This window comes from Asterias rubens, chromosome 15 (genome assembly GCF_902459465.1).
Source record: "Asterias rubens chromosome 15, eAstRub1.3, whole genome shotgun sequence".
NCBI classification, from domain to species: Eukaryota; Metazoa; Echinodermata; class Asteroidea; order Forcipulatida; family Asteriidae; genus Asterias; species Asterias rubens.
Window position 1 is genome coordinate 2,814,784 of NC_047076.1, and position 25,568 is coordinate 2,840,351.

The 25,568-nt window shown below is 36.6% G+C and overlaps 1 protein-coding gene across 2 annotated transcripts in view; it reads right to left on the reverse strand.

Annotated features, from left to right (window-relative positions):
• LOC117299919 (partner of bursicon-like) overlaps positions 1 to 25,568 on the reverse strand; it is a 49,780-nt gene that overhangs the window by 22,703 nt on the left and 1,509 nt on the right. Inside the window, exon 2 of one of the 2 annotated variants that reach the window (XM_033783520.1) lies at positions 9,405 to 9,517. The gene's annotated coding sequence lies outside the window, so the exon portion shown is untranslated. Of the gene's footprint in view, positions 1 to 9,404; positions 9,895 to 25,568 lie in introns of those variants that run through there. The other variant, XM_033783519.1, reaches the window with a different exon arrangement.

A 25,568-nucleotide genomic window follows, 5' to 3' on the forward strand; every position in this document is an offset into this window, starting at 1 on the left:
AAAGATATTGACTAAAAGGGAGACCGCCAACATAGAGAGCTGGATTACTCAGTTCTTGGTAGATCACCACGTACATTAATCCTGATGTCGTTGGTTCAAATCCTGCTCCAGTGAACTGATCAAACCAAAACTGTTGTTGTATCGTTAAATTTATCATGTTTCGGGTATCGTTTATAAACTACTGTTTTCATACAGTTCCGATGTCAGTCAGAGACGCTATTACATAATTGTGATTTTAATGTACGTGTATGTATAATGAGTGCCCCAAATGGTTCTCCGATGTTATAAATGCTGCAAGTAATTTAAAAAAGCAGAGTCATCATCGAAGTTAAAGGCAGTGGACACTTTTGGTAATTACTCAAAATAATTATTAGCATAAAACCTTACTTGGTGACGAGTAATGGGGAGAGGTTGATAGTATAAAACATTGTGAGAAACGGCTCCCTCAAAAGTAGTTTTCGAGAAATAAGTAATTTTCCACGAATTTGATTTCGAGAGCTCAAGATTTGAAGTCTCGAAATCACACAACTTTGTGTAAAAAGGGTGGTTTTCTTTCATTATTATCTCGCAACTTCGATTGCAAATTAAGCCCAAATTTTCACAGGTTTGTTGTTTTATGCATATGTTGAGATACACCAAGTGAGAAGACTGGTCTTTGACAATTAACAATAGTGTCCAGTGTCTTTAAATGGTAAGAAGGCCTACATTGTGGATTTGAAGTAATGTGAACATCAGCCGTTATTAACTCAGTTAGGCGTTCCATTCGGAAATGTTTTGTATCGACCAAAACAATTAAATCTGTTCCCGCAGCAATAACCTGTCAAATTGAAATGTGATACAACAATTACCGTAGCTTTAGAACAAAGCCTGTTTCATGTTAGAAACCGGTGGTCATTCTATTTGATTTGAAAATTATCAAGACACGTTTCCTGCCTCCTGGCTACATTATAACTAAACACTCTCTGACTGAAAACACCTGCCGTCGGTATTAAGAAAGGGAAATAACATCATTGTTTCTTTGGAAGAGCGATTGAGTGAACATTTCTAGCTCAATGGTTTCACAGCCAACCACACCTGTGAAAATGGCGTCATAATCCGTGGATGCACTTGCTAAAAGGGAGGGTGCAGTTGGTAATTACTCCAGACATTTTCTTATCATACAAATTCTCTGCAGCTGTTATAACATGTTGAGAAATAATTATTGAGAAACGAATCCCTTCGAAGTAATGTGCTGAACTTAGAGGAGGTATTTAAAAGCATTTCAATATGAGAAACGTTTCTGCATGAAACGTTTCTCAGATTGTGTATTCCAAATACGGATTATTCTTCCAGCGTGGACATAACCGCTCTAGATAATCGGCGATATCTCAAAAAGGCTATAAAGCCTTTTGAACCGAACATTTTTACAGGTTCTTCGGTTCATTCTATTTCATTTACACCTGTTCAAGGATTATATTTTACCTTAAAGCCATTTTCACACAATAAAGTCAATTCACGCGAAATAACCCCCAGGAAACTCCCGGGGATTTTAACCCCACTGCCATCCCCATGTTCGTACAAACAAATTAAAGTACTATGAAGCAAACAATTTGCAGACAAGGTAAAAAAAATAAAACATTGACCAGTGTAACCAGTGAAGACCAATACATCAAATCAGACTATGTTGCCTTTAGGCACCATGAAGTAGGCCATCCTTCTTTTGGGTTCACGCATACTGATTGGTGGTTAGACTCAGTAGATGCGAAGAAATGTGTATTTGTTAAGTACATTTCTCAACCTCAGCCTTGAGGGATTAAACGTAATGCTTCAAGATCAAAATCGTCTTTAACTGAACTGGGTGGGAGTGTAAATATGTGACCGAGTTTTATTTAAATGCACTTTGTGTTTTTTCCTTTGTCCCTGAAGAACCTCCAAATTTCTTGTGAAAGGCGCAGTCTTTAGAATTCCCCTTTATGGTGTTCATGAAGTAGTGATTATAAAATCCAAAAAGCACAAACACAGGACAAACGAGAACAATTTAAGACCTTTTACGCTCCCTTTTTGTTTTGTTATCGGTCTCCATAAGGTAGTGAAGATGAAATCAAACAAATACACACGGGAAAAAAGTGGAAAACCACTGCCAGATATACGTTCAGCTGTTTGCAAGCGAAAAGGAAATGTCACAAAATTATTCAAATTTAGAAGTTTCAACCGCAGCGGGTTAACGCAGACTCTAACGCGCACAATGACGTCATAAGACGTCATCCGCGACGAGCAAACAAAAATAAACAAACGGCAAAAGGATCATCTACGACATGTTGAAGGACGCGTATATTTATTTTTGTCCAACTTGACACTAATCTTTAATTATGGGAATATTTTACTTTTGTTTAGCATTTTGATATGACATAATGCCATGTGACCTTTCAATTTGGAAACGCTCCATAGGGAAAATTTGATAGAGTTACAATCTAGTGTCAACTAAGCTTGCTTCATAGTTGCACAATAAACGTCAAGATAACTTCTGCTGTGTCACACCCTTGCTATACAAGGGATAAGTCAATGTTCTGACAACCAGGTGTTGTGTGGGCGTGTGTGTGTGTGTGTGTAGATCAGGTTGTTGTAGAACCACAACCGCGGTCATTCGATTATGAACGCGGTTCGAATCCCACCTTGACCTCCGAGTCTTGACGTTCTGTTCAACTCCATATTTATTCCCGTACTTATATGAAAAGAAGTTGATCACTTTAACAAACCAGTGACGGTTTTAACTCAAATCTTAAGTTTTGTGAAAAGATACTATGTTACTACTCGGTGGTTGACCCCAAAACTGTGGGATTTTCAACTCGAATTCTTCGTCAGTTTGCCCCTTTAATGGGTCATTTTGACATGGTTTCCGGGACATACTGCCCCAGAAATTGTTCAGAAGTTTTTCTTTCGAGTTTAGGCCTATTATACAACAAAATGTTTTTATTCTGCGTTTGCCTACCACTGTGGACTTAGTATATATGTTCTAATAACAGACCTAAGTTAACATAGTGCTAACTGTTCGAGGTATTTATTAGTGTAATTCAAACACTCAAAACCTCGTAAAAAGATCAACTTTGCAAACAGGATTTGTTGCACTTTTTGTTCACCATGTCTGGGACAATCATAGCCATAGGCTCTACAAGGACTACCCGCCCGGGTTCATCGAGTCAAACCCCTCCACGAAACACCGGCTCCAAAACACGGTGTCTCCGCAGTGAACTTTCCCTGACTCCATACCCGGTAAATTGCATCCAATTAGGGCTGAGCCCTTGATCGGTTGTGACATGGCAATCTATTTTTAGCCGAGGAGGGCATACAGAGTTGAGTTTTCGGAGCGGGAGGGTGGCTTTTCCGGGGGTCTGTTAAGGGTGGAACTTGTCATATTTTTAGACAAGACGTTCCTGACAACTCCCAGGGTGTATTGCCCTGTGGAAAGGAAAAAATTGTTGATTTTGTAAAGCGAACATTTTTTTTTACCGGGGCTTGTAACTCGATTTCTGCCACACTTGCAGATTTTAATGGTAGCTACTGGCGCCGAAAGTATTAATGTAATTTCACACTAGTAGAGTTAAAACCAACAAACAAGTAAATCTCTCACTATGATTTTTTTTAAGAAAGTCGACTTTAATTGTTTAACCGCAAGACAAAAACAAGGTTTGGAGTATGATGATGTTGTTTTGAACTGAATGTGCAAACATATCTTAGGATTTGTAATTACCCAAACTTAAAGCCCTTTTTTCAGAAAGGCTTTTAACTATTTTGAATTGAATTGAATTGAATTGAATGGTTTATTCGTCAAGTATATTAAAAATACATGAAATTTAAAATCCTTTTGTACAGCAATACATACAATATTAAGATGTAAAAATTGCACATGTTAAACCACAATACCACAGAAAACAATAACCTGATAAGGTATTAGTTTGCAATAATTATCGAAATTATTTGGAACTGTCGACCGTAACAAGTTGATCGACACACCATCAGCTAGTAACGTCCTGACTGGACAGTTGACGTTTGCAGGCAATCGTATTGAACAGACACAAAGTCACGATACCTTTGGTAAACGGTGCTCAATTTAAAGTGTCGACAACATGATGCTCAGTGATCGACAACAATGCAACAGTAGATTTTCGTTTAAAATCCTGACATTCAGAACTACCTGGACAGTTTAAAAATGTATGAGTCAATACCTGTCTGAGGTATTGAAAGACGCGATACCTTTGCTAAACAAAGGTTAATTCAAACTGTCGACAGCGAGCTGGTCGAACATTTTGGCAACATGATGATCATTGATCGACAACACCAAATCAGTCGACTTACATTTAAAACCCCGACATTCAAATGGCAACCACCTCGACGCAAACAACTTACTTGTACTTATATAATGAAGAGGCAAACACACACACACACAAATGAGAAAGAATTATTATCTAAGGAAAAACATGAGTGAAACTGCGTTGAAAATACGAGAAGGGGGGACAGTTCTAAAAAGCAATTTTAACAATAGGAAATAGCACAAAAATAACCCAAAGCAATACAAATACAAACAAACACGAAATTGGCTTGTCAAAATGATGACAGCACAATCCATATAAACAGCCCGGTAGGTCTTCTCATAAAACAAACTGGTTATTTACGATCTTTTCCAACCCTTAAGATGTTTCTTTGTTAGGGGGTGTGTATCTTCTGTCAACTGAGGCAATGGTTTTTAGTACACTCGAATTGGCAAAAAGGTGGACAATTGTTACGTAAAGTCAGGGGATACGATTAGTAAGTGCCAAAGACCAGTATCCCCACTTTGTGTATCCCAACATACAATAACAAACATTTGAAATTTTTTGCTAAATTGGTCATTGAATCTGAAGAAGAAAAAAATGAAGAAAGAAAACTTTGTTGCATAAAATATTGTGTGAATTTCAGATGCGTGAGAAATCCTTCATGCTTAAAGCATTTTCTCAAGTTAAACTTTACGGGTTGAAAAATTACTTCCTTTTCTAAAACTACATTACATATTAAAAGTGAGTCGTAAAGTTAACAATATTTTAAGGACCAAAGGAGAGCTGTTATAACACATTGTGAGAAACGGCTCCCTCTGAAGTAGCGTAGTTTTTGAGAAAGAGGTAATTTATCACTCACAAAATTGGTGTTGTCAATTAGCCTTCGAGAAAGACTCTGCTAGGGTCGAAACGTCAGGCCATTGACTATTTTTTGCACTCACAAAATAAAATACTTTAGCTGAATCCTTGTATTGGGAATCTGAAAGCACACAAAGTTTTGCAACATTGGTGTTTTTTTCGTTCATTATTCTCTTGCAAATTCGATGACCAATATTGAGCCCAAATTTCCAAAGTTTTGTTATTTTATGCAAATGTTGGGATACACCAAGTGAGAATACTGGTCAATAAAAATTATCAAAGGTGTCTAGTTCCTTTAAGGTCTCGTGCAGCGGAGAGACTGGTCATGAATTAAGAGTTGAATGTGGCATTAAGATAGATGGGATCAGGATGTACTCAATTCTAAGATGGTGTCTGACTGCTTGTAATGAATTACGATTTCCCTGCCCAATGCCCGAATGAGTAAACGAATCTGACATACTCCGTAAATTCAACTATGATGTCTTTTTTTTTCTTTAAAGGGTACTTTTTGTTGTTGACAAATAAACCACAATGTCCACAGATTTACATTATACTTACACAGTTAGAAGATGATAGTAGAACGTTTCCCTGGAAATATTACCTACTTTGGTGTTGTAGTTTTTGTGAAATGGGTAAAACAATGTCATGAAAATAATTTTCGTCTCAGTGATCATGAGAAGATAATTATTTTAGCATGTAAAAACGTATTTTCATGACATTGTTTTACTCTGTTCTCTAAAGCTACAGCACTTCAGCAACTACTATTTTAAGGGAAGCTTTCTACCATCATTATCTTCAAACTCCGTAAGTTTAGTGTAAATCGGTGGACATTTTGTTTTGTGTTAGAAAAAGTACCCAAATCCTTTAAGTGCGGGTCTTTTTAGACATGCATGTGAAAGGTCAGATGAACCATGAGGGAAAAATGGCAAAATTTCACAGAGCTGCTAAGCACAACAATTTGCTTGGCATGAAATTGTTGCGTTGATAAAAAACAGGATTACCAACCAAATTTTCACATGATTATCAGGATAAGCAAACAACAGCTAAATACCAGTAACAAGCATCAAATGGAAATTTGCTTGGTAATCCTGTTTTTATCAAGGAAGAAATTTCACGCTAAGCAAATTGTTGAGCTTAGCAGCTCTATGAAATTGGGCCCAGGTAATAGACTTGTGAGTCTCGCGGTTGAGGATTTTTGTTGTACATCTATAGAAGCTGTGTTTTCACGTTTAACGCTGTTTTGGGTGAAGGAATACCGCGAGCGACTTGCAGCCAGTCTATGGTCCAAGTAATAACTAGTACCTGTTATTACGAATACAAGTTCCTTATAACCTGACAGATTGTGAGAAATACAATCTTTTCGGGTTGATGAAGATCTGTCCGAACAATCTAATTTGTTTTTACTACCGCAATAAGCTTGTAACTATTATTTGAAAAATCTATAGAAAACCTTGAATATTAAAATTTTATTCTGTGATTTCTTGTTAAGTCTGGCCTACATTTCGATACCTTTTCCAAAGGATGATGTATTTTGGTTCGAACTTTTTTGTAAGTGTAAAGTTATTTTGTTACCTGTAATTTGTTTTCTGTGACGCTCGCGCGTAGGTTGTGTTGTGTTTTTTCTTCTGTTAACAAAATATTCACGTATTGAAGTCAAAGTTCTTGCGTTGAAGCTTTATTAGTTGTTCTGATTTGATTAAAGAACAGAATTTGAGCGTTTTTTTTTATTTATTTATTTTATTTTTGTATTGTTATCCTTTTACCCAAATTGTTTTTCTGTAACGCTTGAACCTAGGATGTTTTGTTGTTGTGTTTTGTTTTGTCTTCAGTACAAAATAATCACGCATTGTAAGCAACATTCTAGCATCGAATCTTTAGTGATTCTGAAATAATTAATACGAGAATGTGAATGATTGTTTTGATTTTATTTAAAGGTAGTGAACACTATTGGTAAGAGAAATACAATGGAGATAAACCGCAAGTGGCTGTCACTGTCATTATCACCGTTGTCCATAATCGGAGTTGTTGTCATTGTTGTCCATCGTGTCTGGTTATAATTTTAATAGCTTTATATTTTATTTTTTAATTTGTTATACCATCCACTATTTATTTGTTTTCTTCTTTTTTGACCATTCACTAAATTTGGTGTACATTTTTTTTTTTTATATAGTTCTCTTCCTTTTGTCTATTTTGTTAATTTATATTTTTAACTCATTCTAAAAATAAAACTCAGTTCAGCCTCCTTCAAAAAATGTATTTCTGAAAAAGACCAAGCAATAATACTATTTAAAGAATAACATTATTTTAACCCGTAGTAAGTTCATTTCTTCTCGAGACATAACCAATAAACCCGGAGGCAAGACGTAATGTGCTTCGAAAACACTTTCCAAGACAAACTATTTTCGTGTTTTTTTTTAAGGTAGCCCCTACCCGGCAAGTTGACCATCCGTTGGCTCGCCATCTCTCCCTTCTTCCCCCCACCGGTTTGTTTTCAATCGTTACCTCTTAATATAATTTCAATTGATTTTCCAGTACGTTGCGCTGTTACAGCACATCATCTGACCATATATTATCACTGTAATGCTCAAAGAGTGTACACCGCTCCTGTATAGTGTTATAAGGAGCTGCGGGTAGTTTCAACCGAAACAACCGGCTGTGGGCTTGGGGGTCGTCCACAAGACGTGTCCAGTCTCGCAGTTGGTCCCAGCAGAGACAGCACAAATTAGTGTTACCGTCGTAAAAATAGAAAGTGAGAATGGTTTTTTTTGTTGTTGAAGGAAACAAAACAATCAGAGGTCATTGACTTAGAACAATATTTGCGTAATATGAAAGGAATGAGGGGTATACGGTGTATCTAAAAGTGCAATTTGAACTGGAAAAACCACCAAAACATTCAAAAGCATTAATAAGTAAAAAAAAAAAAAAAAAAAAAAAAAAAGAATAAAAAAAAGTTTAGTGGGCAGGCCCACAGAATAAGGCAATATATATTTAAATAAATATTAAAAGATAGAATCAACAAAGCACAATGTTTGAAACGATCTGTTATTAAACACCATTTATTTAGCGCTACTCAAACAAAAAACAACTTTTTACCGCCATGTGAATTTGGGTGTTAATAAGTGAGTTTATGAACACATTCACCAAACAATAAGTACGTTAACACATCCAATGTTAAAGTTCCATTAGTCGAAAAACCTACTTTCATGAAAAATCAGAATAACCAATTAAGAACAACGTTCAGAAATGTAGTTAAATCATTTGGACCTCATTTCGTTTCAAGAAAAACCAAAAGGTAATTTGGACATAAATACTTTGTCCTGCCTTATTACCTACCACACTGCCCCGTGATCGGCCGATAGGGCATTGACTTGTTGTCACACTAACTTGTAAGTAAGTCAATGCCCGAAACACTCAACAGCCATGCGAGTAGTAAAACAATATATATTTGCCGCCAAGATTAGCGCATCTAAGACTAACATCCATATAAAGTAATTGCACCTTCTGTAATTTTAAGTAAAATAACCAAACAACAATCGTAAAAACATCGAACCAACTTAAAAATATTTGTATCCTTCCACGTGGTTTCATTGTTATAGCTATATAGGCCTAACATCAAAAATAAGAGCGCGACTTAAAGGCAAAGGTTTACCTTTGGTTGTTTAAACAATCTGAGAAAATATGAACAACATTTCTTAGATTAAAATGTTGGGGGATAAAAACAAATAAGTTTGTTCATAACCACTTCACCTCGAAGTGAAATGATTCTCAAAACGCTATTCTATCAAAAGATGATGTTGTATTGCCATTGGGTTTAAGAGTGATTACCAACCGTCGTGTCTTCCCCTTAAAGGCAGTGGACACTATTGGTAACTGTCAAAGACTAGCCTTCACAGTTGGTGTATCTCAACATATGCATAAAATAACAAACCTGTGAACATTTGAGCTCAATCGGTCATCGAAGTTGCGAGATAATAATGAAAGAAAAAACACCCTTGTCACACGAAGTTGTGTGCGTTTAGATGGTTGATTTCGAGACCTCAAGTTCTAAATCTGAGGTCTCGAAATCAAATTCGTGGAAAAATACTTCTGTCTCAAAAACTATGGCACTTCAGAGGGAAACCGTTTCTCACAATTTTGTATACCATCAACCTCTCCCCATTACTTGTCACCAAGAAAGGTTTTATGCTAATAATTATTTTGAGTAATTACCAATAGTGTCCACTGCCTTTAAACGGTCAAAGTTGTAAAGTAGCTTACCCTCGAGTTCCTAATCCTTGGTCAAATTTCACGTCCACTTTTCTTTCACCTCCGGTCTGAGCTCCGCTGATGAGGTTTTGTTTTCCCCGTTGTCCGTGCTCCTCACGTAAGTCCTAAGATATCATCACACACACTTGTCCAAGGTTAAATCGCCTTAAGCCAACTCAGTGCTTGTTATTAATATACGTAGATTGCCTCACCCTGTCACCACCAGCCCGTGATGTAGCCACGCCGTACAACGCGTCCAACCCACCCGTGCTCGTCAGCGACTCGGACAACCTTCTTAGTACACTCCCGGCGTATCATTCACCTCGTGTTCGACCCAAATCCATAAAGATGTCAAATTTGATTCATGTCTTTTTGATTTCCTTCCACATCAGCTTACACCAAAAAAACCTTGAATGAGTTTATCTCATTGTTCTCTTATCTAAATCTACCATGCATTGAAGCTGATTAATGTACGGTGAAAAAAATACCGCCCTCGTTTTTTTGGATTTTGTTTCTCCTTTCTTCGTCACTCTGCAATTTCGTTGTATACATATAATGGTGTACGTCAGTCGTGGTGTACGTGCACAGACAACATTTATACATCCCTATCCGCTGTAATTATCGACCAAGACGCAATCCTTCTTTCTGTTATGACGTAGTGAGGATTATTTATTACATCCTAAAAGTAACTAACATTGAAACGGCACCTATGACCACCATTTTGATTTGTGCGGTTTTTTTGTTTTTGATCAATCGTGTTGAATGATGCCCAAACGAAGAAGACTACGCGCGCAGATGAAGGGAATCTATGACGCTTCTGGTGCACTCTTGGGATCCAAGTTTATTGATTTGAGAGGAAAAGTACCAGGGCCGGTTTCTCGACATGATTTGAGTCAATAAGTCCCAGTTGACTCGTTTGAGGTTACAGCTGACTTGCAAGAGAGTTATCCCTCGTGGACACTCTTGTAGTGGATTTAAAACCTGTTTTGCGGTTTAACAGTCTTAGCAAGATGGATGCTTGAAGTGTGTAAAACTCAACATCTTAGTGTGTTACTGTTTGTTTAGCAAATCTAAAGGCAGTTGTTGTTATTGTAGCAGGACAACAACATCAACAACAAGAAAAAACCAACAACAACAAAACAACAGCTACCACAGCAACAACAACAACAACAACAACAACAAAAACAACTTACGACAACAACAATCATACCAACAATCAACGAGAACAACAACATAACAATAACAACGCAGTAACATCATCATCAACAACATCGATAAGAACAACAGCAAATTGTTGATATTACAAAAAGTTAAACTGCATTGAGGTTAAATCATAACATTGGAACGCAAAACTGTACTCTTTTAACATCATCCATACCAATTGTCTGCATTCAAATTAAATATCTTTGCGTAAAAAAGAAAAGTTACCGTTCACACGGTAGTTCGTTAACCTGGGTGGGGCACGACACATAAATTTGTGAAAAATCAATTGAAAGAAGTGTCACCAACGAAAGACAAAGATGTTGATGGGTTCGCCTGTTGGATCATTGCCCAAGCGGACATTATAGACGAAATTTACGAACCTTAAATCTCTGGATGTGTCTTAAAAAATAAAACATTGCAGACCTCTGACTCACCTAAACTGATCCTTGTCCTTCAAGTTCAAGTTTGTTCTCTGCATAAATCATAGCTTCTGAGCTCCTTCTAATCGAACTAGTTTCATTCTGGACACTCGTTTCCCAATTCACTTTTGAAAAAAAACAAAACCTGTTTGTAGCATGGTTTAAGCACGCTACCAACCATTATAAAACATGGTTTGGGTTTCGTAAATATATATAAAAGGTAATTCTTCCTGAGCTTTCTATAAATCTTAAATTTGAGTACAAGTTATTCCTGAAGAAAATATACTTTCTGAAAACTAGTTTAATTGTGGCCACTCTTTTCTCGCGTCGCTTTTAAAAAAAAAAAAAAAAAAAAAAAACATGTTTTAGGCAGGATAAGCACGCTACATTAACCATAATAAAACATGCTTTTAGTCTCTGAAACATAGGAAAAGTAATTCTTTCCAAAGTACCCTAGAGCTTTAATCTGAGTTGGATAAGTACGGTTACATAAATAACTTAATATCTAATTCAACATGAAATGTCTTTTGGGAAGAATCCCCTCTTCATTTTTTTTTTCCCGAGGAGACTGTAGTAACAATCTAGTTTATTTTTAGAATTAAATCTTTTCTAAAACTTAATAATTCATAAAGGTGACCGGAGGATTATGTTCCGCTTTGAAGGTCTCAAAAAGAAAATCGTCACCAAAGCCTCCCCCTTCCCATGTAATATTTACCCCTCAACCCTTTGATTGCACTCAATAATTCAAGACAAGGTCTTCAACCGAGCACAAAGAAAATGGCCGTAAACCGTGCGCGTCTAAAACGTGGATACCATTTTGCTATCTACCCCCGATAGCACAGGATTCCTATAAATGACACTGACTAGCTTACATGGGACAATTAATCAAGCTTCCCTCTCGCGGGCATTGACGAGTGCAACATTTCGCACACTATAACACCATAAATATTTATGCAACTGCTGAAGCACGTGGGATATCTGAAGATGTTTTATAGTTCTCTCTTCTTTTTGCGTCTTCTTTTTTTATTCTTCCCCTTTCCCGCCTCCGCAAAAATGGGTTTTACGATCAATCAGGGTCAACATCGCTTAGACAAACAATCTCAACATTCGCTGTGATGTATCTGTGTTTATTGGCTTCTAATGCCTCTATACGGAGGAGAGACTTATGTGAAAGGTATTTCCAGTAATCGATGCATGAGATGCATCTAAATAATTAGTTTTGTGTTTTAAATATTTTCGCCAGGAATTAGATTTATTTCTCTCGAAATTGTGCATTCAACTTTTTCCGGTGAGTTCGACACAACACTTAGTATAGTCAATCAATTTAGTTGTTGGTTATAAGTGGTGTTATCTACAAACAACGTCTCAAACATGATTTTGGTCTGTCGTTTTTAACAATAATGGTTCTCCAAAAATTTTGCTGGCATTTCTAAAATTAGAGGTTGGGTTTGTTGGGAGTAAAGATATATTATCATTTTTTAAAAGTCTTCTCACTTGGTGTTTTTAACACAACACATGCATACAATAACAAACCTGTGAAAATTTGAGCTCAATCGGTCGTCGAAGTTACGTGATAACTATGAAGAAAAAAAACACCCTTGTTACAAGAAGTTGTGTGCTTTTAGATGCTTGATTTCGAGACCTCAAACTATAAATCTGAGGTCTCGAAATCAAATTCGTGGAAAATTACTTCTTTCTCGAAAACTACTCCACTTCAGAGGGAGCCGTTTCTCACAATGTTTTATACTACCAACATCTCCCCATTACTCGTTATCAAGTAAGGTTTTATGCTAATAACTATTTTGAGTAATTACCAATAGTGTCTACTGTTGCCTTTAAAAGCTATTAATCGTTACATTTCAAATGAGAAAGAAACAAATGCGGACAAAATTTGAAAAGATATCAATGTTTGTTCAGTCCCAAGGTTGCATTCAGCCTTTAGAACCGTGCAATACCAACAGGATTGCTTTTATTTCTTACGGAGTCTTAAAAGGTAGTAATCTGTACCTTTTAAGAAAAGGAAAAGGAAACAAATACAGAAGTCTTATAAGATTCCAATGTTCATGAACACCTAATCTTACATCTACCTTTTCGGTATACCTTGAACAAAAATAAAGAAACAAATACAGACATTCTTTAAAGCCATTGGACACTGTCGGTAAACGGTATTGTCAAAAGGCCCACACTACGTGTATCACAATTTATATATTAAATAACAAACCTGTGAAAATTTAGGCTCAATCGGTCATCGGAGTCGGGAGAAAATAACGGGAAAACCCACCCTTGTTTCCGCACGATTTGCCGTGTCATGACATGTGAAGAAAAAATGTCAAAAAGTAAAGCATTTCATGGAATAATATTTCAAGACAAGTCTTTTATCATTACCTTCCGTAAACCCTGAAAGTTATTTGTAAATCTGTGAACTTTTATTGTTTTTCTGTTCCGAAAGTGTACAATGGCTTTAATATATCCCAATGTTTTTAACATCGAATCTTCCATAAAGAAGCCCAGGTCCCTCAGTTGATGAAAATCCTCTCTCAATCGAATTTTAAACTTTCTATAAATGGATGGATTACAATTCGAATCCTATCTGGAATGTAATTTCGGCCTCTACCGCCCATACAGCCGTGGGGCAACTTCTTGAGTTTTCTAAATGGGTAAACCAGTTCAATAATCAGCTAGAGTTCCTGAGCAGGATTTCCTTCCAAATTGGGTTAAATCAACAACTGGGTCAACAATCTCTTTTAAAAGGAATAGCCCGGAAACGACTTCGGGTAGAATATCTCTTTAAACAGTTGTTTTGTGGGGTGTTTAGACTATCGCAATAAAGTTGAATATTACGGAGTAATAACCACATATAGTGACGACTACTTCGGAATGCATTTTTATTGAATTAAGAATCAGACAATTTGCTCTGGGGTTGGAAACCGATTGTGAACGGGTTGAATTTTCAAGTAGGATTACGTAAATATAAAAACACTTTACAAAACGAGACGTCCCTGGTCACAGTTGTCTTGGATTCTAGTCCGGATTGGTAAGGACCCCCTTCCTGGGTCAGTATGGCCCAGAATGTTTGCGAAATTAACCAAAAATGGGTCAAACTTACGCAGAATCTGACTTCAAGTCCCCTTTCTTTAAACCAGTCATGTAATCCTAACACTTTAAAAAACGAGACGTCTCTGGTCAGAGTTGTCCTGGATTCTAGGCCCGGTTGGTCCAGGCCCATTCCTGGGTCAGTATGACCCAGAATGTTTGCGAAATTAACCAAAAATGGGTCAAACTTACGCAGAATCTGACTTCAAATCCCCTTTCTTTAAAGGAACGTTACAGAATTTGTAAGAAATAAAAATCCTGAAGAAATCGGATTTACATAAAACTTACACGGTCTAATGATGATGATAGTAGAAAACATCCCTTGAAATATTTCTGTCTGAAATTTCATATTTGATGAGAAACAAATAATCTAATTTCGCGTTTTTGAGTTTATCGCTCAGTGGGCGTTTTGTAAACTTTTGTTTTGGCATCGATGCAATACAAAATTTGTAATCGTTTTTTTTCAAGCTCAAACTTCTACAGGTTTGTCGGTTTTTGTATATGGTTGATTTATACATAAAGTGCTTACACTGCCAGCAATTTTGTTTTGCTAACAAAAGAAATTCTGTAATGTTCCTTTTAACCAGTTATATAATCCTAATTAGATAATAACGATGTGTAATAACACTATAACCTGCGAAAATTTAATATCAAAAGGTGGTAGCGCTTTCGATATGTTGCCGAAAATCTGGAGCGGTTTTATACACAGGACAAATAATCCATGTTACAATAATTGTGAGAACATGTTTTTGACGGTAACGTTTCTCGAGTCAAATGTTTGGGGAATACTTTATATTTGTCTATAACCACAATACTTTGATGTCAATGGGAGACTTTCTGGGACGATAGAGGGCAGCAGACTTACCGGGTAAATCCATTGTTCTCAGAATTATGCGCATGTTCAGAACTACGTAAACAATGGAAATTTACCCGGTATGTCTGCTGCCACCTAGTGTTGGAAAGTCTCCTATTGATTGTCAAAATGCGTATGTATATAGAAAGTTGATGGGCTTCAAACGAAGTAAGTTTGTATTGACAATTATTTGAAATCATTACAAAACGTATACCTTCTCTTTAAATATAAAGTATAACATAACACCTATGAGTTTTCCCACGTCTTGATATTGCTCATCAATTTGTTTCTGCCGCCCAGTGGAATATTATGCGCTCTTTCATAACAACAAAAGAGAAAACGTTGATTTTTGTATCCTGAAAATTGTAAAATCAATATTTTTTGTTCCCAACCACCGCCTGGGGAATGGTCCGGTTTTGCGATTAGATTTAGACACGGGTTAAGTTACAATATTTCCCCCCGCGGGCAAGTTTGTCTTGCGAAGGGGAAAGTCAAGTCCAAACTTGGCACATCTGCTCATAACAAAAACAACGGAAATCGTGCCAATTTTTAGGTTGGTTTTGGAACTGCCAAATGTGTGGAGTGACGAAAAACACTTTCTTGGGTTTGCGACGACAGAACAAAAACCTGACCAAACTGTCACGATGTTCTACATTTGCCGCCATAAAGAGACACGAATGGTTAGAGGCACTAAACACGTTTGGTAATTAATCAAAAGATGTTTTAGCAAAACAACTTATACTTGGTAACGCGCTACGAAGGGCTACATGATGGTAAACAAAGTAGTGTTAGAAACGGCTCCCTCTGAAGAAACGTAGTTTTTTTTTTTTAAGATTTGATTTATCACTGAAATATTTGAATCTGAGAAAGACTTCAGGCCTGAAGTCTTTCTCGAGCATCTGAAAACACAAATTTGTGCAACAATGGTGTTTTTCTTCCACTACTTTCTTGCAACTTCGAGGACCAATTGAGCCGAAACTTTCACAGGTTTGTTATTTCATTCATACGGTGGGATACACCAGGTGAGAATACTGGTCTTTGACAATTACCAAACGTGTCCAGTGCCTTTAACATTTTGCAGGATAAAATTGGTTTTTGGTTTTCTCATGAAAAAGCACAAAAGCTGAGATTTTTTTACAGTCGTTGTCATCCTACGCAGTAAGGTGTTAAACATCTTGAAAACAATACTAGAAACGTGACAATCTGTGTGGATTATATTTCATGTATTACCCGTAAATACCCGGAAGAGATATCAACTCATTATGTTCCATCAGCTGCCATTGGCATGTTTCATTACTCAAATTGAGAAAAAAAAAGAAAAAAAAAAAGACTTGTAGTTAAAGGCATTGGACACTATTGGTAATTGTCAGACCTGTAAAAATTTTGGCTCAAGTTGGTCATCGAATTTGCAAAAGAATAGTGGAAGAAAAACACACTTGTTGCATTTCTTTGTTTGCTTTCAGATGCATAACAAAAGGCTTCAGCTGAACTATTTTATTATTTAGTGTGAAATTACCACTATGTTACTTCAGAGGGAGCTGTTTCTCACAATGTTTTATACTACAAACAGCTCTCCATTGCTCGTTACCAAGTTAGTTTTTATGCTAACAATTAGTTTGAGTAATTACCAATAGTGTTTATACAATACAGATGCTTGATTTCGCGACATCAAATTATAAATCTGAGGTCTCGAAATCAAATTCGTGGAAAATTACTTCTTTCTCAAAAAGACTATATGCGTCATTTCAGAGGAGCCAATTCTACAAACCTCTCCCCATTACTCGTTTCCAAGTAAGGTTTTATGCTAACATTTATTTTGACTAAAATTACCATTAGTGTCCAGTGCCTTTAAGGTTTTCAAAAAAATGACTCATATGATTTTGAAGTGGTTATTTGGAGACAGTCTTCTTGTGTAAATTGTGACACACAAATTGGCTAATCGGTTATTTGCATCTCGGTTTCTTGTGATAGATTGCATCTTCGCCTAACACACCGTCTCTGTTTGACGATGTTATCTCAGATGACCACTCAGTGATGAGGTGTCGTCATTCACAGAACGACCGGAAAAGGTTGTCATTTTGTGTCAACTTAGCCTATTGTTGCTATATGCTGACTACAACAACTACAGTAACAGTATTTTATGCCGAGTGTATGTAAATTGTACTGTAGATTTTTGTCGTACCATTTTTTTTCCAGAAAGTCAGTAGGCCTATACATTTTATTTTTTTATTTTTGGAAGATTCAGTTTTTTGGGGATAACAATTTTCTGTACACAACCTTAATACCTCAACGAAAAAGTTGATTTGGAATCCACAGTCTGTGGATTTAACTGTCGTTAACTGTCGTTACTGTCGTTAACGCTTCTCAAATTCAAACTTTGGGGTGCAAATCTCAAAATGCTTTATACCATCTAAAGCTTTTGTAATTCTTACCAAAGTTTGTATTTCCAAGTTTGTTAATTTTAAGAGTGATGACCAAACGTATACCTTCCCTGTAAAAAGAGAAAAGCTCATTATGGCAATAATTATAGGGAAAAAAAAAATATATATATAAACGAATCTTATTTTTCAACCTTCCACGAAACGGAAGGAGATATTAAATAACAAACCAACACCACGATTTTACATCTCTGGGGCTATTCAAATTAGCCTTTTATTTCTTCAATGGAAACTGATATCTTCGTGAATTTCATCTCTCCCCAAACTCAAGAAAAATAACATGTTATTTTAGAATCTGCCCACAAAAGCACATTGTGGTATGAAATTATATCCGGGTATTTTATGTAATTTTTTTTTTGTCAGTTATTTTAAGAGAGCGTTGGTTTAGCCTTTTGAATGGTTTTGTCCGGGGGAAAATAATTGAGAAAATTCACGGCCATTCGGGATCGATTTTTGTGGCCATCAGAACCTATTCTAAAAGCATTTTTATTGATTACTCATTTGAAAGTTAATAACTCTCAGCGCGTCTTGGTCATGAAAAATAAATAAACTGGAAGTTTAAACTCGGCAAGTAGAGGTTACTTCTTGTTCGTTTAAATAGAAGATCCATTCTAATTATTATCATTTTATTAGAAGTCTTTTCAAAATAAACTTGCCATTCAACTACGGTTTCAGAACTTTCATGAAAATAAATTAATTTAAAGGGTTGGTCATCACTATTAAACAAATAATTGCAATAACAACATGCACAAAAAAAAAACCATAATTTTTATTTTTTTATTTTTAATCTGAAAGCCTACTGGCTATGAAGTTCAAACCACGAAAGAAAAGTAACAACCAAAAATAAGGAGAAAACATAATTACCAACCAAAAGTACTTATGGTATAATTGAAAACATTGTTAATGGCCGGACGTTTCGATCCCATAGCAGAGTCTTTCTCGAAGGCTTAAAAAATTCAGTTATTCAATTTAATTCATCTCAATTCAGTTCTTTATTCATCATGCCCAGCATGAAAATCACTTTCTCTATTTGCACATGAAAATACAGTTATTAAAAGTAGCACATAAACCGTAGAAATTAAAACAGCAACAATATAATAAAAAATATCACATGGCACAAATAAATAGTTTTAAAATACACAGGAATTACAATATTAAAATATTTTCACAGAAAACAAACAAAAAAACAAAAAAACAAACAAACAAACAAACAAACAAACAAACAAACAAACAAACAAACAAACAAACAAACAAACAAACAAACAAACAAACAAACAAACAAACAAACAAACAAACAAACAAACAAACAAACAAACAAACAAACAAACAAACAAACAAACAAACAAACAAACAAACAAACCAAGGATGACTTGGAAAGGAAAGGGGATGGAAAAAGAGAGAAGGAAGGGTGGGGTGGGGGTGGGGGTGGGAAGGCAATACATGGGAACGAGGGAGAGGCCATAGGTGACATGGACTGGGAAGTAATTATTTTTAAATTCTTGACATTGATGCACGGTTGTTCCTTATAGTTATGTTCCTGAGTTACAAAACGGACTATTATGCCGTGCTCCAGTCCACACCTTTAAAGGAACACGTTGCCTTGGATCAGACGAGTTGTTGGTCTATAACTGAGCGTTTGTAAATGTTTTTTATAATATGCATATGGTTGGAAAGATGTTTTAAAAGTAGAATACAATGATCCACACAAGTTTGCCTCGAAATTGTGTGGTTTTCCTTTTACTGCGCGAACTAACACAGTCGGCCATTTATGTGAGTCAAAAATTTGACTCCCATAAATGGCCGACCGTGTTAGTCGACGAGGTAAAAAGAAAACTGTGCAATTTCGAGGCATGTTTTTGTGGATCATTGTATTCTACTTTTACAACATCTTTCTACTCGTATGCATTTTATAAAAAAACAGTTACAAACGCTTTCCAAAGACCAACTCGACCGATCCAAGGCAACGTGTTCCTTTAATTGCGTTCATTGCAAATTCGAACAACTTTGTTATCAAAGGGAAGCGGCACACTCTTCAGAACCCACTCTTCAGAAACTGGGTGAACAATACACAACAAAGCACTTAATGTACTAGGTCAGGGGGTCGACAGGTCAATATATTAGGTCAACCTCGATCATCACCTCGTTTTCTCGTCCGTCATCAGCGGTTCGTTTCGTGCTACCATGGGACCAATTTTCGCGCCATTATCGTGAATCGGGTTTTGGTAGTTCCCTTGTTTTCCCCAAAATATTTTCCCCATGTTTACCCGGATGACCTATTTATAGAACTGTTTTTCTTTCTTCTTTTTCATGCACGGAAGAGGATAGTTTTACAATAATTATTGTTATTTTGAAGGTTATATTTTGTTTATTTTTAGAAAAATTTGAATTTGCATTTGTAGAAAAAATAAAATAATAAAAACACAACCTATAGTTCCCTTGAATTTCCTCAACAATATTTTTCCGGTGTTCCAAATATACTTACCCGGATAACCTAAATAGAACTTTTTGTTCATACCCAGAAACCGGTTAATTTTACTATTCAATAATATTGTCATTTTGAAGGTTACATTTTGTTTCGGGTTTCAATTGTAAACAATAACAAATAAATAACAGTATCTAGTTCCCATGTTTTCGCAAAGTTCCAACTAATAACTACCAGGATCACTGCGGAATTGTGTTCTTTCTTCTTATTCATGCCCGCCGGCGGGCACATGTTAATTTTACAATATAGCTATTTTCGAAGGTTGGCGTTTGTTGTTTCCATTGTAACACAATACTTTTTTAAAGTATCTCGTTTCAGCAAAGGGTGACAATATATATATAGGCGTTTTCTAAAAAGAAAATCACTTTTTACGGAAGGAAAACATGTTTACGATAAAAACATTTTCTATTTCTGAACCATTTCTTCGCGGTTTGTGGCGGTGGGCGGGGTTGAGTCAGTGGGGTCGTGTAGTGAACAAAAGTTTAAAGGAACATTACGGTTAGTAAAAAATAACAAACAGAAATATCACCGTTTTTCATAAAACTTACACGGTCTAATGATGATGATGGTAGAAAACATCCCTTGAAATATTTCTGCCTGAAATTGTTTGATGAGAAGTAAATATTTTGTTATTGTCTTGTAGTTAATGCTCAGTGGCGTTTTATTCAATTTTTGTTTGCATTAACTTCTCGTGACCCAGATGGCCGATCGATCTGAAACTTCTACAAGTTTGTCAGTTTTTTATATGAGTAATTTACATAAACTGACAGAAACCTGTGGTGGATTACACAAAGTGCTTACACTGCCAGCAACTGTTGTGTTGGCAAAACCAATTCTGTAATGTTCCTTTAAGTGAATATAATTTGATAAAATAAAATTAGGCTAGCTATTGTGAGTTGTAAAAATAATTTGGGGTAGACTCACTACACATTCCCCGAAGGCAATGTGAGCACGACGTACCCCCGCAACCCGATGGTATTTACTTGAGCCGATTATTTGCCCAGACCCTGGTGCCGGTGTTTGGTTTCAGAAGAAATCCTTGATTTAAAATGTTTATTGTTTTTGTGGTAGGAGTGTGAAACATCTAAACAAACAGTTTTCCCTTTTGTGAAAATATTTAAGTACGTAATCACATTGCGAATGTTATAAAGTGTTGTCATTGCTTGCCAATTTTGACTTGATTAAACATAACTGTGAAACAAAAGCTCGGATTAAAAATGCTAAACAAAGTTTCCATTCAATCGATCAATCAATTTACAAATAAATTAATTAGTAAATCAACATGCAATCAATCAATGAATCAATCAATCAGCCAATCTTAAAAAGGCTTCAGGTATAGAAGCCTTCTTCACAGGCATCTGAAAGCACTTCATTGGAGTAAGGGTTTATTTTTCTTTCATTATTTTCTTGCAATTTCGCGCGATGACCAATTGAGCCCACATTTTGACAGGTTTGTTATTGTATGCTTATTACGTTGGGATACACAAAGTGAGGATACTGGTCGTTGACAAAATTGCAAAAGGGTTACTCTGCCTTTAACCTCCAACGCGGCAAATTTAGCCCAAAATGAAAGTGTGAAAAGAGCGTGTTGTGGTATTTTGGAGAATCGCCAAGACTTTAATAATCTCGATGACGGAGTAGATATGTTGACGCTCAAATGAAGAAAAAAAATCGCCTCCTTTTATTCGGATGTTTTTGTGTTTGTTTCCACTGAAGTATGACCCTTGAGTCACCGTTGTAGTTCCTTCAAGGCTTTGTCGTTTTGTCCCGTGCTCTGACCAAAATATAAGCAGCCTTTGCTTGGGTAGTAGGGAGGCAAGCGCGTAAGTTAAAGATGTATGCTGTTTGTTTGTAGGGTTTCTTATTTCAGGAAGGGGTGGTTCAATGCGGGAACCATTTAATAATGCCAGGCCTGAGTTTAAGCCGATTTAACCCGAATTTATGTTAACATTTAAATAAGCTACCGTATGTTACAGGCATCTGGCGTCTGAAAGTAGACAATAATTCTATGCAACAAGGTTTGTTGTTTTCTTTCATTTTTCTTATAGCAACTTTTTGATGACCAATTTGAGCCCACATTTTCTAATTCCAAGTTGGTCATTTTATGTGTAATATGTTGGGTTACACCAAGCGAGAGGATACTGTGTGTTTGACAAAACAATGTCAATAACACCAACAACAACAGCAACAACAACAACAACACATCATTAATTTCATCAACATCCACACTCACTAAAATTAACAACGGAATCACTGAAATCATTTTCAAAACAACATCACCAACATCAAACACAGCAATTAATAATATACTTTTAAAAAAACCGTTGTGTATCCCTTTCTTGAGAACTTCGCAAGTGGAACGAGCGCATCCCACAAACCAGTGTACCCAAAACCCTTTTACACAAAAAACTTACACCGCGCACAGACGTCATACAGGGTCAACAGCCTCCAATACATTATTAACGTATATGATGTGACGGTGTTTTTTATCGAATGCTGGCAAATGATCGGCACGTAGTTTTCTGGGTCAGACGGTCTGGAAAACATGGCCGCTTAATCACGTTTTTCAATTAATCATTCGCGTCTGTGTGTTTAGCGTCACCTTTTACCGCCATTAATTGTTGAAGAGGTTTTTTGTGGGAGTCTCATAAATGGGAAAATGTTTGATGAATTTTTGATGAGGCGGTGAGGCTAGGTCAGACCACGGGTTTCAGACCTGTATGCTTCGTTTTTGAAGGGCAAGGGCACCAAAGCTTTTTCTCCTTTGTAAAGGAAAATAATTTTAAAGGAAATTTGAGGAAATTGTAAATTACTACCGGAACATGTTAAGGGCACCAAGGCAGTGACCAGGGGCCATGGGGCAATCGTCTGTGTTGCCTCAGTGAGGTATCCGGCCTGGGGTTAACGTTATTGTTGTATGTGACCTAGGTCATTGCTCCTTGGGTTGAATATGATGCTGTCAAACGTCATCTTCGTTGGTCTACCCTTTATTATTGATAGTGAAGTCTGTGTGATAATAATCTAGATGTGTGATAAAAGGGAGCAAGCTATACGGAGCTTTAATGCTTTAATGTTCTTTGGGTACCAGTTCCGTATCCAGAGGTATCCATCATACCGGCTGCCATGGACTGTTTTCCCCTGACCTATAAACCCCGTATCACTTCTTCCTGTTTACGAAAGACTCAACATTGTAGCTCTGTATTGTGTAAATACATGGCAAGTCCATTGTTGTATTCTTTGCTCTGGTGCTTCTGTTCAGCAGAGTGTGGGTTCGAATCCCGGTCGTGACACTTGTGTCCCTGAGCAAGACACTTCACTATAATTGCTTCTCTCCACCCAGGGGTAAATGGGTAAACCTGTGAGGGCTGAGATGGTTCTTGATTTAGCCGAGTAGTGCATCAGGCTGCATACTTAGTTAGTGACTGAGATGGCTTAAGGAGTGATTTAAGGCCTAGTGACCAGGGGTAATAATGTGAAGCGCTTTGGGACGCCCTTCGGGTGTGAAAGGCGCTTTATAAAAATGGGGTTTTGTTATTATTATTAAAGATAGGTCTCGATCGCAACATCATTCTTACTTTGGTAGAAAAAAAAAAAAACGTTTACCAATTAGGCATAATATATGCAAGAAAACAACATACATACCATATCGTGTGTGTACATGTTGGTTCCAAACAATGTTTGCATTAGTTGTTACCCTCGTGCATAGCACACTTTCTCGCATGGCAATGCCCATCACAACCAACGTATACAGTCAACAATGAAACTGTTGCTGTGTTTCTGTATTTAAAATGTAATAGACATAAGATGAATATGCCTGTAGTTGTTTTTCCCTACAGAACTCGGAAAAGTACTGAGTATACAGTGCTAACACACATCGGTGTATGGGTAAAACCAAATGTATAGTCTTTAACATCTACATCTATTATAATATGAATGCCATCGTTACACAAAATGTGTATGTATGTATACAGAGATTTAAAACAAAAGAACTAGACTGTACATTGTGCTAGAGACCAACGCCCTATCTTCCCGTAGATTTTGTGTGTAGTACGGTTACCATGGTAACCGGAAACCATTTTCTCTGTCTCCGTGTATACGAGAAGTGGCTACGCTATACTGTACACGCTTCGGGAAGACGGGGGGAGAGATGAAGAGCAAAATGACATCAGCTTCTTGAGTTTTCCTCTTACAAGATAGCATCTTAGCGAACGGCTAAATGCCCCTACATCGCCCTGTATCTACTTCGATCTAGGCAATCTGACAGCTACGAGCTTTGAATACCGAAATCCATGCGTTATAAGTTGTAGAGACTGCCGTGGGGGTTTGTTCTTTTCGTCTTTGATGTACATATATAATGCTAACGGCGGAGCTTAATTTAAAAAGTAACTTCTCAACACGGAACTTAAGCCATGGATATGAAATATAGAAGGACAAGTTGTGTATAATGGACCTAAACAAACAAACCACCTCAACAAGGTAAAAACCCTTGTTGTTGAGTGGATTTCCTACAAATCTAAAAGTCAAATCCACTTATGTGATGACATCATTCGGAGATAAATCTTATGGGTGACTTTTATGTTGTCAGGCATTTTATTCATCTTGTGAAAAGGCAGTCTCTAAATTGAATTGTTAATTTATTGGGATTCACCTGCCTCAAAGGTGAGTCATTTCAATTTGACTTCTGACCGATTGGCAGTTTGTTATGGGGTGACAAGATATCCTCAGTGTGATTTACAGATGAAGGTGAAGGGTGTGTGTTTCCTATAAAACGTATTCGATGATTGACTGCTAATTTATAATGAAAAGTATGTGCTACTTCTAAGAAGAGGGCGGTTGTCCGCTGTGTTAAGTCCAACCTAATGTTTACAAACATTACCCTGTTATTTGTGAAACGTAATAGATATAGTGTCGTTATCATGTCTTCCCTATCGCAAAATTACTTGGAGGCACTGGACCCTTTTAGTTATTACTCAGAGTAATTGTCAGCAAAAAATCTTTAGTTGGTAACGAACAATTGAGCTGTTGGTAGATTGTGAGAAACGGCTCCCTTCCCGTGGAAGTAACATAGTTTTTGAGAAGAGGTAATTTCTCATTCAAATAATAAAAGACTTCAGTGAAGCCTGGTTTTATGCATCCGCAAGCTACTCTGGTCTGCCATTTTGCAACTTCGATGACTATTATGAGCCCAAATTTTCAAAAATTTGTTATTTTATGCATATTTTGGGATACAATAATACTGGGATGCGACATCTATCAAATGTATCCAGTGCCTTTAAAACGATGAGGATGTTTAAAGTATGTCACAGTAATTTTTGACAACTGACAGTAACAGTAACTTTGATGTGATTTTTTTACCGCATATTGTTGCATGGGATTACAACTAAGTGAGGTTTGCGGGAACATGTGCATAACAAATTTCTTGTGAGATGTGGTTCTAAGACGAACCGGTGGTTTGACGACTTGGTTTGCTCTGATCATCTTCAGACGAGTTGAAGTTCCACCTAAAGAACTAACAAATACGTCAAACAAAGATAATTCCAACGCAAACAAAGCCATATTTCGCTGTAACAATTTAAAATACTATTTTCTTTATACTTAAGTCTTTAATTTCAATGACTCGAACAGTCTGTTCAATATTAACGGAGCTCTTTCCAAGAATATCGTCGTGCGTGTGTACACTATTAGTGT